A 13530-nucleotide genomic window follows, 5' to 3' on the forward strand; every position below is an offset into this window, starting at 1 on the left:
TTGAATTACAATTTGGTCACTAAGTCGAAGGTAGGTTTTCTGCATGCTTCCATGTTTTAGATACGTACTCTTTTCTGAGCACAAGATGAAAGTTAAGAGAAGATGCTCATTAAAATTAGTGGAATCTGATGGGATGTCTAGGAATATGCAGGTGGGGATGGGATGGATTGAATTATACCCTGGTCACTAATTGGAAGCTAGGTGCCTCCCCATGCTTCCAGGTTATAAATATGTAGTCTATTCTGAGCACAAGAAGAAAAAGGGTATTTCAAAATATATGTTCTACGTACATACATAGATGAGGGAAGATGCTCATTGAGATGAATGCAATCCATGACAATATGTAGAGATTTGGTTCGCTCATACCATTTTGATTCCGTTTACGTGAAACATCCAGATATTGAATAGCATCCTTTTGCAAAGATGGATTTAAAAATGTACCTCCAATGGAGTCATAAACAGATGCAAGGTACAACATATATATTATGGTAGCCAATGAGAGTAACTGGCCCAGAAAATGCCGTTTGAACAATTTTTTTGGCTATAGTCAGCAGAACTGTAGCAATGAGATTGCTCTTTCAGACTTCAATTAGTCGACTCGCAGTTTCTCCTTTTTCAAGTTAGCTCAGTGGATTACCAATTTACATTTCGTTTAGCATTATGATGTTGATATTTGGTGCCTTGGCATTTTTTTCTTCTTTCTTAATGATTATCAGCCATAGCCCTTGGGCCAGATTTCTATCTGTTGGTTTGTTACCTTGTTTTGGTTCTATCATTTTTCTATCTTTGCGAAGATTGTTGGTGTACATGCACTTAGACTAGCTGTGTTGGTGTACATGCACCTAGATTAGCTCCAGTTAACTTATTGCTTGCATGTGGCACATGTACACATTAACATAAGATAAAGCACACTTAGCTTTAGTTAGCTTTAGTTATTGCATGTACAACTAAGCTTAACTTACTTGCTTTTATGTATTTATTCTAAAACTAATATTGTAGAATAAATTTTCATTCTTTTCTCAATTCTTGCTCGCTTCCTTCCTTCTCTTGCAAGCTTGTTTATTGTTTTCCAGATCTAGATCTGTGTATCTCAAAAATCTTACATGGTATCAGAGCACAGGGATTTGTAATCAGTGCACAAGCAATTTTATTTGCAGTTTCAGAAGATTGAAGCAACAACAAAGAATGGAGTCTAAATTGGAGTTTCCACAATCGGCAATTCTCACTCCATATAATTATTTCGAATGGAAGCCAAAGATTCAACTTCATCTCAGAAGTAGAGGCTTATTTCGAATAACCATGGAAACGGAAGTTGAACCAACATCGGCAATGGAGAAAACAAGATATTTCAATCGCATGGACGAGGCCTTCGGCATCCTATGTTTATCTATTTCTTCGGAACTTCTATTTCATGTTGAATCATGTTCAACTCCAAATGAAGTATGAAAAATTTTGGAAGGATTGTTTGGAAAACAGGATGAAATGCAAGGTCACATTCTCGAAAATGAGTTGAACTCATTAGATCCGAGAAACTTTGAGAACATTCAAGATTTTTTCACAAGGTATAAAGCCTTGTTGGTTCAGCTAAAAGGATGCGGGATCGACAAATCCAAGCAAGAAAATCAGTTAATTCTTTCCATTTTATTAAAACTTGGTCCAGAGTATGCAGTATTCGTCTCTACATTCCACACAGTCAGATCTGCCACTGGTGCAGCTTGGAAGATGCCCTCACTGGATTCTTTTATTCAGTCTTTGATGCATGAGCAAGATAAGCTCATCAAAATGGGCACACTTAAAAATTCCAAAGCGCATGCACTTACTGTGCATGCAAAAGGAAAGGCAAATTCCAAAGACCATCAGAAAGGAAAAGGGAAGAAAGATCTTGATCCAAGAAAGGGAGGACATCCCAAACCCCCTGATGGATCATTTGGCTCAAAGGAAAGGAAAGGAACGAAAGGGCAATCAATGTGCAATTATTGCCACCGTGGTTTTCATCCTGAATCTACATGCATGAAGAAGACTATAGATCTTATGGCGCGGACACTCCAGCAACACAATCTTGGAGACCACATTCCTGAGAATGCTAAGAAGTCTGGAGAAAAAGCACCAGATCCAAGAGGTAACGAGCATGCTTTGATTGCTCTTCATTCTGCACCACAAGAATGGATCATCGATTCAGGATTTGGTTCTGCTACCTTCAAATCGCAAATTTGTGAGATGCAAGTGGGTTTACCGGACCAAGAAAGCATCAAATGGCCAAGTTAGTCGATATAAGGCATGATTGGTAGCAAAAGGTTTTCAGCAAGTACATGGTGTTGACTATGATGAGACTTTTGCTCTAGTGGCAAAAATGGATTCCATTCGACTAGCTCTCTCCATTGCAGCAGCAAGAGGATGGGAGGTGCATCATATGGATGTGAAGAATGCCTTTCTTCATGGTGATCTCGAGGAGGAAATCTACATGGAGCAGCCATCGGGATACATGCAAAATTCATCTCTGGTATGCAAAATAAAGAAGTCTCTCTATGGCCTCAAGCAGGCACCTAGAGCATGGTATGCAAAGATGGATTCTTATTTGTTATCTCAAAATTTTGTACGCTGCAAATCTGATTCCAATATTTATTTTCTGAAGAAAATTGACTCCTTGTTGATCATAGTACTCTACGTAGATGATCTTTTGATAACGGGTAGTTCCGCTTCTGTCATTACTAACATCAAAACTGCATTGCATAAGCGGTTTTCTATAACAGACATGGGCTTGCTAAATTTCTTCCTTGGACTAGAGATCCATCAGCCTGATTCTGGCATTACCATTTCTCAACCAAAATATGCCAGAGATCTTTTGGCACGATTTCACATGAGTGATTGCAAGCCAGCAGCCACACCTTTCTTATCAGGGATAAAGCTTGAGAATGGCAAAGACACACCATTGGTTGATTGCACATTGTATCGCCAACTTGTGGGAAGTCTTCTTTATCTCACTCACTCCCGTCCTGATCTCTCCTATGCTGTCGGAGCAGTTTCTAGATACATGCAGGAGCCACATGAGTTACACTGGAATACTGCAAAGCGCATCCTTCGATATGTCTAGGGGACAATCACCTATGGGATTCATTATGCAGCCAATTGTTCTTTGAATCTCATCGGGTTCACAGATTCAAACTGGGCTGGCGACACCATTGATCGCAAGTCTACTTCCGGTTATGTACTTAGTTTGGGATCCGGCCCAATTTGTTGGTCAAGTAAGAAGCAGGCTGCCATTGCTTTATCATCAGTAGAGGCCGAGTATAGAGGAGCAGTCAATGCCAATATTCAGGCAATTTGGCTACATCATTTCCTATCTGAGCTTGGGATTAGTGTCCATCATCCAACTGTCATCTGGTGCGATAATCAAAGTATGCTAAAGTTTTGCAGAGATCCAGTGCAGCGGCAACGTACCAAACACATCGAGATCCACATGCACTTCATTAGAGAACTCATTCATGATGGGATCATCGATCTTCAGTACTGTCCTAGTTCCGAGCCGATTGCTGACATCTTCACCAAGACTTTCACTGAGCAGAAGTTTCGATTCCTGCGAGATCGTCTTGGGGTGAAGGACATGACTGCCTAGCAGTTGTCTTTTCTCTACTTTTGCATTATATTTTGAGGGGGGGTTTTCTTCCCACTGGGTTTTCCCTCTTTCCTCCTTTTTATGCATTGTATATGTGTACCTAAAATGGATGTGTTGCCGGGATTCATTCATTTTGCATCACACTCACCTAAGCTATACTTAAGGGGGGGTGTTCGTGTACATGCACTTAGACTAGCTGTGTTGGTGTACATGCACTTAGACTAGCTGTGTTGGTGTACATGCACCTAGATTAGCTCCAGTTAACTTATTACTTGCATGTGGCACATGTACACATTAACATAAGATAAAGCACACTTAGCTTTAGTTAGCTTTAGTTATTGCATGTACAACTAAGCTTAACTTGCTTTTATGTATTTATTCTAAAACTAATATTGTAGAATAAATTTTAATTCTTTTCTCAATTCTTGCTCGCTTCCTTCCTTCTCTTGCAAGCTTGTTTATTGTTTTGCAGATCTAGATCTGTGTATCTCAAAAATCTTACAAAGATGGTTATTATGGTATATACTTAATGGTTTGAAATGCGTGATTGAGTTTGCTTTACTGCGAAATTCTTAAAAACTTGTGACTACATCCTGGCTATATTTTTCCCTGCTCCTCAGAGAGTGGCCAAAACTCAATATGTAAGCTAACTGCATTCAGTGAGTGTACCTCAAAAGTAAAGAAAAAGCACACACAAATATAACTTGAATTGTTATGATGCTTTCTATTGCCAACAAATAAAGAAGTGATCCAGCTATTTCATAGCACAAATTCCACCTGCCATGATGTTTCTGAAGACAGCCATCCAGTACTGTTTAATGACATGCTATGTTTGTGTTTATGATTACAGTGTGCCTGTTTACTTAACCATCTCTTAATTGATGAACAAGCAGAGGAGCTTGATGATTCTATTCGTAACTAATAGAATTGAACATGACATTTAGCATGACCATTTTTTATAGATGATTCGAATTTAAATTGAATTCATATGCGGGATCATTAAGTGCCACTTTGTGAGGGACGGTCAAGCAAATCTAGGATTTATAATGAGTCCAGCATAGAAGCTTCCAGTCATAAAAATGGTGTCTCACACAGACTTCTGAGTACATTTTCGGAGTAAGCAATCAAATACAAAATTTTACCAGGAGAGATTATGCATGCCAGAGATCGTCTTAATTTAAAATTTAGAGCATCATCACTTTTGAGCAACAGGTCAGCTAAACCGTTTGATAGAATGTAGTTATCTTGTTTGTGCTGGCAATACAGCGCAGTGCCTATTTCATCAATGTAACAATTTTTTATTAACATGGGAAATAATGACTATGCAGGTCAGCAGGATGAGAAGCATTCCCTCAGCTGAAACAAGAGTTGATAACTATGCTGCAATTGATGAACAGATCTATTTTACTGATGCAGAAAGCCGGCCAGCGATGTAAGAAACTTGCTGGCTTCCAGGTGCGTCTGAGGAATTCATGGAATAGGACTTTTCATTGCGGAGGGGCTCAGAGCCACCAGCGCTTACAAAGATGGCCATTTGCAGCTTGCAGAGAGAAGCTTTTATTCCAAGGTCAACCAAAGTCAAAGATATGAAAATGTAGAATCAGATCTGGAGGGTTGCACTGTTTGTTTGGAACAGCTTTTGCCTGGGGAACAAATTATATGCCTTCCATGCATCCATAGGTTTCACATTGGCTGTCTGACTGAAGGGCTTATAATTTGTGGAGAATGCCTATATTGCCAGGAAATTGTGCATTTGGCATCAGCATGATCATGTAGGATAACTTGAGTTAGAGCATCATCCATTGTGACCACTTCTGTGAATAGGATAAATGTAACTAGGAAAAAAAATTATTTCCAGGAAAGCAGTTATTTTTTGGAAGGTCAAAATCCCACTGAAAATTGAAGCCACGGCACCTTAAAAAATGAAACTCTTCTCTTCATGTTGTTTATCAAATCTGTGTATGTTAGGGTCAAATTTGAAGGTATGCAAAATTTTCGTAATTCCCATTTCTGCTGGAATACTATGAATACTTGACATACTCTTGGGTTCTCTCTAGTGGAGGTTAACATAATTTCTGTCTTATTCCAAAAATTTCACAGCAACAGGCTTTTCTGGAGAAGGATGTAGCACTATCATTTTTATTACAAGAGTTACGAAAATGTAGTAAATAATAATGCAACGACCTTATTGTCAGCACTTTTTCTGACTTGAGGTCAAGGGTGATATTTTAGACTACAGACCTGTACTAGCTGATAAAGAGGTGTATGATTTATCATGCATTACTTTTAAGTTCAATGTATGATACACCTGCCAGCGTTTGACCTTAACCTACATATGACAACCACCATGAATTATAAAACTGTGCCTACCAATTAAGAATACTGTTTCTTTTTATCACAAGGTATGTTTGATTGTTGAACAACTCCCTCCTTTTAGTTTAGTCTATTTTGGACGCAGAAACACCATGGGAGGTCTCATGTTTTTGCGTTTAGTAAAATGTAATTGTTTAAGAAATCTTTTGTGTTTTGTTTTTGGTAATTAGGAATGCTCAATAAGTAGTAAAACGAAGTAACTTGCATCTTCAACAATATCTAATCTCTTATGATACCAAAAGACCATGTAATGTTTTCTAGTCGAAATAAAATGCAAATGCCCGTGAGCTGTGATAAATAAAATAAATTATGACGGCCCAATTTTGTGTTGAATGGGCTATACGGTAGCCTTAGAGTAGAATATCTCTAAGGATATTAAACCACAGTTATAGAATAAGTTATAATATATATCCCATTTGGTGGAAGCAATGGGTTAAACATAAATCTTAAGGTTATAAATAAGGCGACTAGGTGAATTTAATCTGGAAACCATTTATTTCACATGCAAGAGATGAATTCATAAGGAATCAATGAGTTCTAAATAGGACCTCCAATAACCAAAATCCCCGTTATAATATATATCCCATCTGGAGGAAGCAATGGGTTAAACATAAATCTTAAGGTTATAAATAAGGCGACTAGGTGAATTTAATCTGGAAACCATTTATTTCACATGCAAGAGATGAATCCATAAGGAGTCAATGAGTTCTAAATAGGACCTCTTGTTTTATAGGAGTTATGCGGGGATTTTGGTTATTGGAGGTAGCTGGTGGGAGACTAAACTGTGGTTGACTGCACGTCTAAGCTGCACTTGGATATTATGGGTGTCTGTTGCCATTATGCCTTCTTTGGGAAGTCTTTGTCCTGCGTTGATTGTTTTAGTTATATGATATCAGACTACAAACTGTTTTTTGGCCAATATTTATGTATGTTCTTCTATACGTGTTCAATTTTGGAGGTTCTCTATGCGGAATAACTAGCATTTAGTTGTTTTGGGTGCTGAACTAATTGCTGATAAGTATTCTCTAATCTGTTTGTTTAATTTACTGTTGTAATCAATGAAGTTACTGCTGTTGTGGAATCTACTTTCATCACAGTTTAATCTACTGCTGTTTGTATATCACTGTTAAACTTGGCCTAACTACGCTTTCTATTGTAGTGCTATTTATCAGTTGCTCCTATAGTCTTACCATCTATGACGATTTGGACTCATGACAGTGGTATCAAATCCACTTTCTTGGTCTCGTGGGAGGAACACCAGTGATGACAGGCATGACAGACTTCTGTAGATGCAGAAAAGTTACAAAGGAGCGGTGGAGCCTCTGTTAGCCCTCATTGATTAATGTGCAAGCTTATTGGAATCTTATAATAAATAATCTTTTGAAATATAAGCATTTTAGAATTTGTTCAGCTATATTAAGAAGATCAAAGAAGGTGGTTTTTGGAGCTCAAGGTTTCTATAGAGGAGAGTATTACTGTTAGAATGTCGATGTTAATTCCCATATTCATGATTCACTATGTGAGTCTAATGTAGATAAGGTAGCTTATGTGACAGAAGATTGTGGTTTCTATCATGGCTTTCGAAATTAATGACTGAGGCCCACAAGATATCTTTGCTTCCAAGAGTGATATTGTAAGTTATTGTAGCTTTGGCTATGGAGAGTTCCATCCTGTACAGTTACAGATTGCTTACAACCTGAAGACAATCCAACAGAATGACGATGATTTATATTCACGAGGCAAGGATAATACAATGGGAGGAAGTCTCTGGTACAAGATCATTCTTTTTCAAAAAGCTTAGCTCTTTAAATGGAAAATGTTTTGAAAATTTACATGGCTAAACAATTTTATATATACACTATCGGTGTACAATTATTAAAATGGTTTTATTTGCAATCAGCAAAATGCTCACTTGCAGAAAAATGGCCTCATGTACTGCGCATGGTTTAGTGATCACATGTCTACTATTATAAGGTGTCCTCGAAGATATCTGGATGGAGGTCGACCGAACTGCTAGCTGCAATAACAGGTGGTATTGTGAGGGACTTTATTGGATTTGACTATGTGACTAATGGCCTTTCCATCTGCAACATGCATTGGGTGGATGGTTGCGTTGATGGAGCTAAAAACTTTGCGGCTATCTAAGGGGCTATTATATGCTCTGGTGCTTCTTTTCCTTATCCAAGGTACTTATACAAATGGAAACCGTAGTTAGCCCCAAGGAACTGTTGTAGAGGAATGTTATTTTGCACTTTTTAAGTACTTTCTCTGTCTTGGGAAGGTGGCCAATACAATTGCAACCCAATGTTCCTCAACTCAAGTGGAGGAAGCAGACATGGAACCCCACCTGGAGGTCTTATATTCTACCTAAAACCTGATTTTTCTCCTTGATAAAATAGATATGAAATTTCTGTGGCCCATAATCAGAAAACTTTCTTATTGCCAAGAATAATTGATCATCTGGGAAGCAGTGATAGCCAATAATAACCTTCAGTTTTGGATGGATGTGACATTAAATTTCTTCTATCAGAGTAAATGCAAAAGAAGTTAAGGATGTTTTTAGTGAACTGCACACTACCAAGAATAATTGATCATCCTGGAGCGAAGTTAAGGATGTTTTTAGTGAACTGCAGACTGCCAAGAATAATTGACCATCCTGGAAACAATGGCAGCCAATAACCATTAGTTTTGGATGGATGTGACATTAAATTGCTTTTTATCACAGTAAATGGAAAATAAGTTAAGGATGCTTTTAGTGAACTGCACAATATTTCACATTATTTGCATTGGAAATCAAGATGTATCAACATAACACATCTTCTGAGGATATAATGCGAAGAAAAAGGCTTTCACAAGATTGTTTTATAACAAGATTGTTCACAAGTACTTCAAAAATTACAAAATAACTTTGATAAAATGCTAATTCATATGTCATTTTCTAATCGAGATCTAATAGAGCATGGGCATCAAGAATTCGTGCTATCTATTGTTCTTGGTTGTAGGCCAATTATTAGTAGATATGATAAGTTTCTAACATGATTAAGACATCAAGCTTCAATATAAGTTTTGTGATGTATTTGGCTTGTTATTTTTAATAATTAGGTTCTTTTTACGAGCTTAGGATTTTATTTTTTTTGCTACTAGGCCTTTGTGTTGTGTAAGGTTTCCCCGAATTTCCAGAGCTGAAAACATTACAAAGCAATTTTTATGTCATCACACATAACTAGAGTATACTATTCCTTAACATTTTTTTCCATGTAACAAAACACCTCACCCTCCAGCTGATAAGCAAGGGTAGGATATTTCATAGGATTCGTGAATGTACAACAAGTTTCGAAGACATGGGTTCAACATGTCACTTGTGGAAATAAAACCTATATGGGGAAGATAACAATTGTTCCTTACAACCACCCAATATATATATATATATATATATATATATAGTGAGAAATATCTTTATATTCTATATGAGAAATACAAGTAATATTCATTATGAGCTCAACTTGTCTCATATAGGAATTGAACTCAAGTGGAGAGGATAACAATATTTCTTTTAACCACTCATGCTAAGCACAATTGACATGCTAATCCTCAACACGTGTGGATAGATTTTAAAAATTAAAATTAAAACACATGATCTCATCAAATAAAAGTAACATAAATATAATATGAAATACTCATCATAGCAAAATCTATATATTGGTAATTATTGGCCAATAGAGCATTCACCACTTAACTACAAATAGTCTTGTTTGAATGCCATGTTGAGTTGAGGCTATGTTATATAAAAATTTGGTATTTTGTAAACGATTTAGCTAATTAGGTCACACAGCATGATCAGAGATCACGCCCGGGTGTCTCACCCTGTAAACGTAAACGGTCAATTTATATTCATTATTAATAAATACATATTTTTATGTCAATTGCATTGGTTTGTCTACACCATTTGGTATCAGAGCAAGTAGCTCCTTGGCTCATTGTTGTGCAGTCACTGATTCTTTAGCTTTCACAAACACCTCTGCTTGCTATTTCTCTGCTCAACTGCATTCATTCCTGCTTCGTTGACAGCATCCCCTGTCGTGCGCATCCATCATGCCTTTCGCCATCAACAATGGGTTCACGTTGATCGTTGTTCCTACATTCTTCGTTGTTGTGCTACCATGACCCTGTTGACCCCTCCGATTTTCCAACCCATTCACATACTTGTTCGTTGTTTTTACCTCCCCGTTTTTTTCCTCCGTTGTCAAGCCTTCCAGGTTTCTTCGACTTCCTTCCGCCCAGAACCCTGTCCCTCTCCACTTAATGTCAGTACGAAATATATAGTTTATATCTATAGTTCAATTAATTAAATTTTAATTGATTAATATATAGTTTATGACTATACATAAATTAACTTTAATTAATTATTATATAGTTTATAACTATATAATTTATTATCCCAGATGCGGGTGACAATGGAGGACGGTGAGGTGGCTACCAACTGGGTTGGCGTGTGGTGAGACCACATGGCTTCCTGTAGGGCGGCACAATGGTCCAAAAATGGAATTAACCATTGCCATAAATGCACCTCAAGCGAGCGTTGCTACCATTCAGTTAACCGCCATCAACCTCGGCTCACGGCAAACATGAACTGTTGGGAAAATACCACCTCTGCTCCTGCCAATCCTCCCCTGCAACCTCGGCCCCTGCAATGCCTCTGCCCTCATGTAGTGATAGCACCCAGCTCCTGCACAACCCCTGGGAGACGTTGTAATATTTATTGTTGTATAGATTTTGGCTCAGGCATTCACTTCACCCACAGCCTGAATTATCAATTTATCATCCCTTCGACCCTGGTTGCTCATCCCTCTGCTGAATTGCCTGCTAGCTCCACTGTGACGCTGCCTCCCATTGTGCCCAATTCTGAACGAAACTCGCCTCCAATTGCAGATAGCATGGTGCGACACAGGATGCGAAGCCGAAGGGGTGGGAACCAAGGGAGCCTGAGTCGCTCCCAACGCTCTTCTGCTTCGAAGACCACTTCCTCTCTGGCTGAGCAGAACACTGGTCGCTACCCAAATACGCATAGTGGCAGAGGTCGCTTCCACTCAGTGGCCTCTGCAACGCCTCCCAGCAGCTTCCCCTCCACTTCTGGCCCATCTCCCCGAAGCACTCCGCCTACTCCTCAACTGCATTCCCAGAATTCCCAATTCACCTTCCGCTCCGCCCTGAACAAGCCCCTCATCACGGCCACCATAACCATTAGCTTTCACGAGGAAAAGCAAAGCTCTGAGGCACAAGACTCCGAGGTTGGAGGACGATTCATGGCAACTGAGGAGCAAGGAACAATGGGAGGTGGTTGAACCAAAGCAATGGAGCTCTCGAACACTTTTGGTGGCGGGGGCACCACAGCAAGGAGCAGCCAAACCAGAGCCAAACCGGAACTGGCTCATACGAGTCTTCAAGGCGCAAAGGAGTGGAGCCAGGAGCAGCAGACTAGACGCGCAGGAAAGGAGGTGAACGAGGCTCCGAAAATGAACTGGGTAATAGACAAATACTGCTGCCTCATCGAGGAAGAACAACCGGAGTTGCAGGTTGGCGACACGGAGACTTCGTCGTTGGCAAGTGGCGACATGGACGAGTACAGATGCTTCATCGTGGAGGAGCACCCTCCGTCGCCGCCACGTCCCTAGCCCGCCACCTCGATGCCGTGTGTTAGCCGCCTGGTCTGCCACCTTGCTTCCACTCAACGTGCCACGCGCTTGCCTCGTAGACTGCCACTTAGCATGCCACGTGTCTCAAGTTCTTTGGGACTTTGTTTCTTAGTTTTCTGTTTTCAATGGGTTTTAGGGGAAAATCTTAAAATTTTAGGCTCTTCAATTGGGTTTACTTTTTTTAATTTCCTTAGACACAATGACACAAAACTGGAGAATTTGTTGGTTTCCCCTGCATGGGCAGCAAGCTATTTTTTTGAAACACTTTGGTAACGAACTAGTTTCCCTTCTAGGCAATTCAATTCTAAATTTTTTTTTGGTTGATGCCTTTTCTCTAGCATAGATAAGTACAGGCTTTGGCCTTAGTGTATGATACTCCTTTTACATTAATAGATTTAGTATAATTTAGAAAAAAAAAAACTATATAATTTATTAATATTTTAAAAATATATTATTATTAAAAAAAAAAAAAACTTAAGGAAGAAAGCTTAAAATAGCGGACAAATATACACCCCCACAAACCCGTTCGATGTCGTCAATGACAATGACCGATTTCAGCGAAAAATTGATTGATCTTGAGAATACGATTACTAGCCATTCTGATAATTTTAACCAAAAATTTATCAATCTCAAGAGTAAGGTTACCAGACATTCCGACAATATCAAGAAGCTTCAGGATACTACAAATCAAATTGAAAAATAGCTTGGACAAAACCATACCAAATCCTAAATAAATCCTAATCAAACAATCACAATACTAACCGCTATTTGTGACAAGACGAAGATTACACCTGAACAAATATTCCAAGATGTTGAAGGTAATCAACAACACAATTCATCACATTTAGCAAATTCTCATGAAAAAACTAAGTGTCCAAAAAAATCATCCACACACCATCAAGAAAATAGTAACGTGAATTTTCAAAATAAGCAGCTCTAGAATTCATTTACCAATCAATACCCTCTTTTCATTCCACTATTAGAAATGTATCAACGAAGAGCAAAAATCAAGCTACCCAAGTTCGACGGTAACGAAAAATGCAACATTGTGTGGCTCAATAATGCAAGAGAATATTTTGAGATTTATGATATTGACAATGTTGACGAAAATATTAGGCACACTTCCATGAAAATGGAAGGCGAAGCATATAATTGGTATATGTGGTGGAAGAAGACGACACTCACTATCAGTTGGAGAAAACTTAAAGATGCATTCTTTAAAAGGTTCCAAGATGTCAAGAAAGAAGAGTTCTTTTCAACACTCATCAAATTGCGACAAAAAGGAGATGTGGATGAATACACTCGAGAATGGGAGACCTTAGCAACACGAGTACTGGGGTTATCATAATCTCGTCTAATCCAATCGTACATCTCTAGACTTAAAACCTATCTACAAGTAGAACTTGAGCTTCATGATATTATGTTGATAGAAGTAGCAAGACAAAAAGCAAAAACCATTGATTTTTTTTGAAAAGATACTGTGGTCAAAGTCGGAAAAAGTATACTTGAGACAAAGATTTCCCCAATCTGCAAATACGGATAATACAAAATATGTTCCACCACATCTTCGTGAAGGAGAAAAATCCACAAAGGATGAAAGAGGGCAAGTGCAAACACTGTGGCAAAAAGTGGGACCCTAAACATAGGTGTGCTAAAGGGAAAGAGACAAAGAACCTATATAACTGTGAAGCAACTAATGATTCGAACAATGATGAATCAGACATAGAAGGAATGGAATATGCCCCATAATTCTCTCCAGATCTAGATGACGAAAGCATTTTGCAAGTGTCATTATCGGCTATGACAAGTATACCACAACCCCAAACTTTAAAATTAAAAGGGCATATCAAG

The 13530-nt window shown here is 38.6% G+C and overlaps 1 pseudogene; it reads left to right on the top strand.

The window, feature by feature from the left end:
* The first annotated feature begins 4601 nt into the window (after positions 1-4601).
* LOC149215291 (putative E3 ubiquitin-protein ligase RHY1A) lies at positions 4602-5731 on the top strand (annotated as a pseudogene).
* The last annotated feature ends 7799 nt before the right edge of the window (positions 5732-13530 follow it).

This window comes from Pinus tabuliformis, chromosome 1_1 (genome assembly GCF_031772625.1).
Source record: "Pinus tabuliformis cultivar Carrire ecotype Pingquan chromosome 1_1, CPIR1, whole genome shotgun sequence".
Lineage (NCBI taxonomy): Eukaryota > Viridiplantae > Streptophyta > Pinopsida > Pinales > Pinaceae > Pinus > Pinus tabuliformis.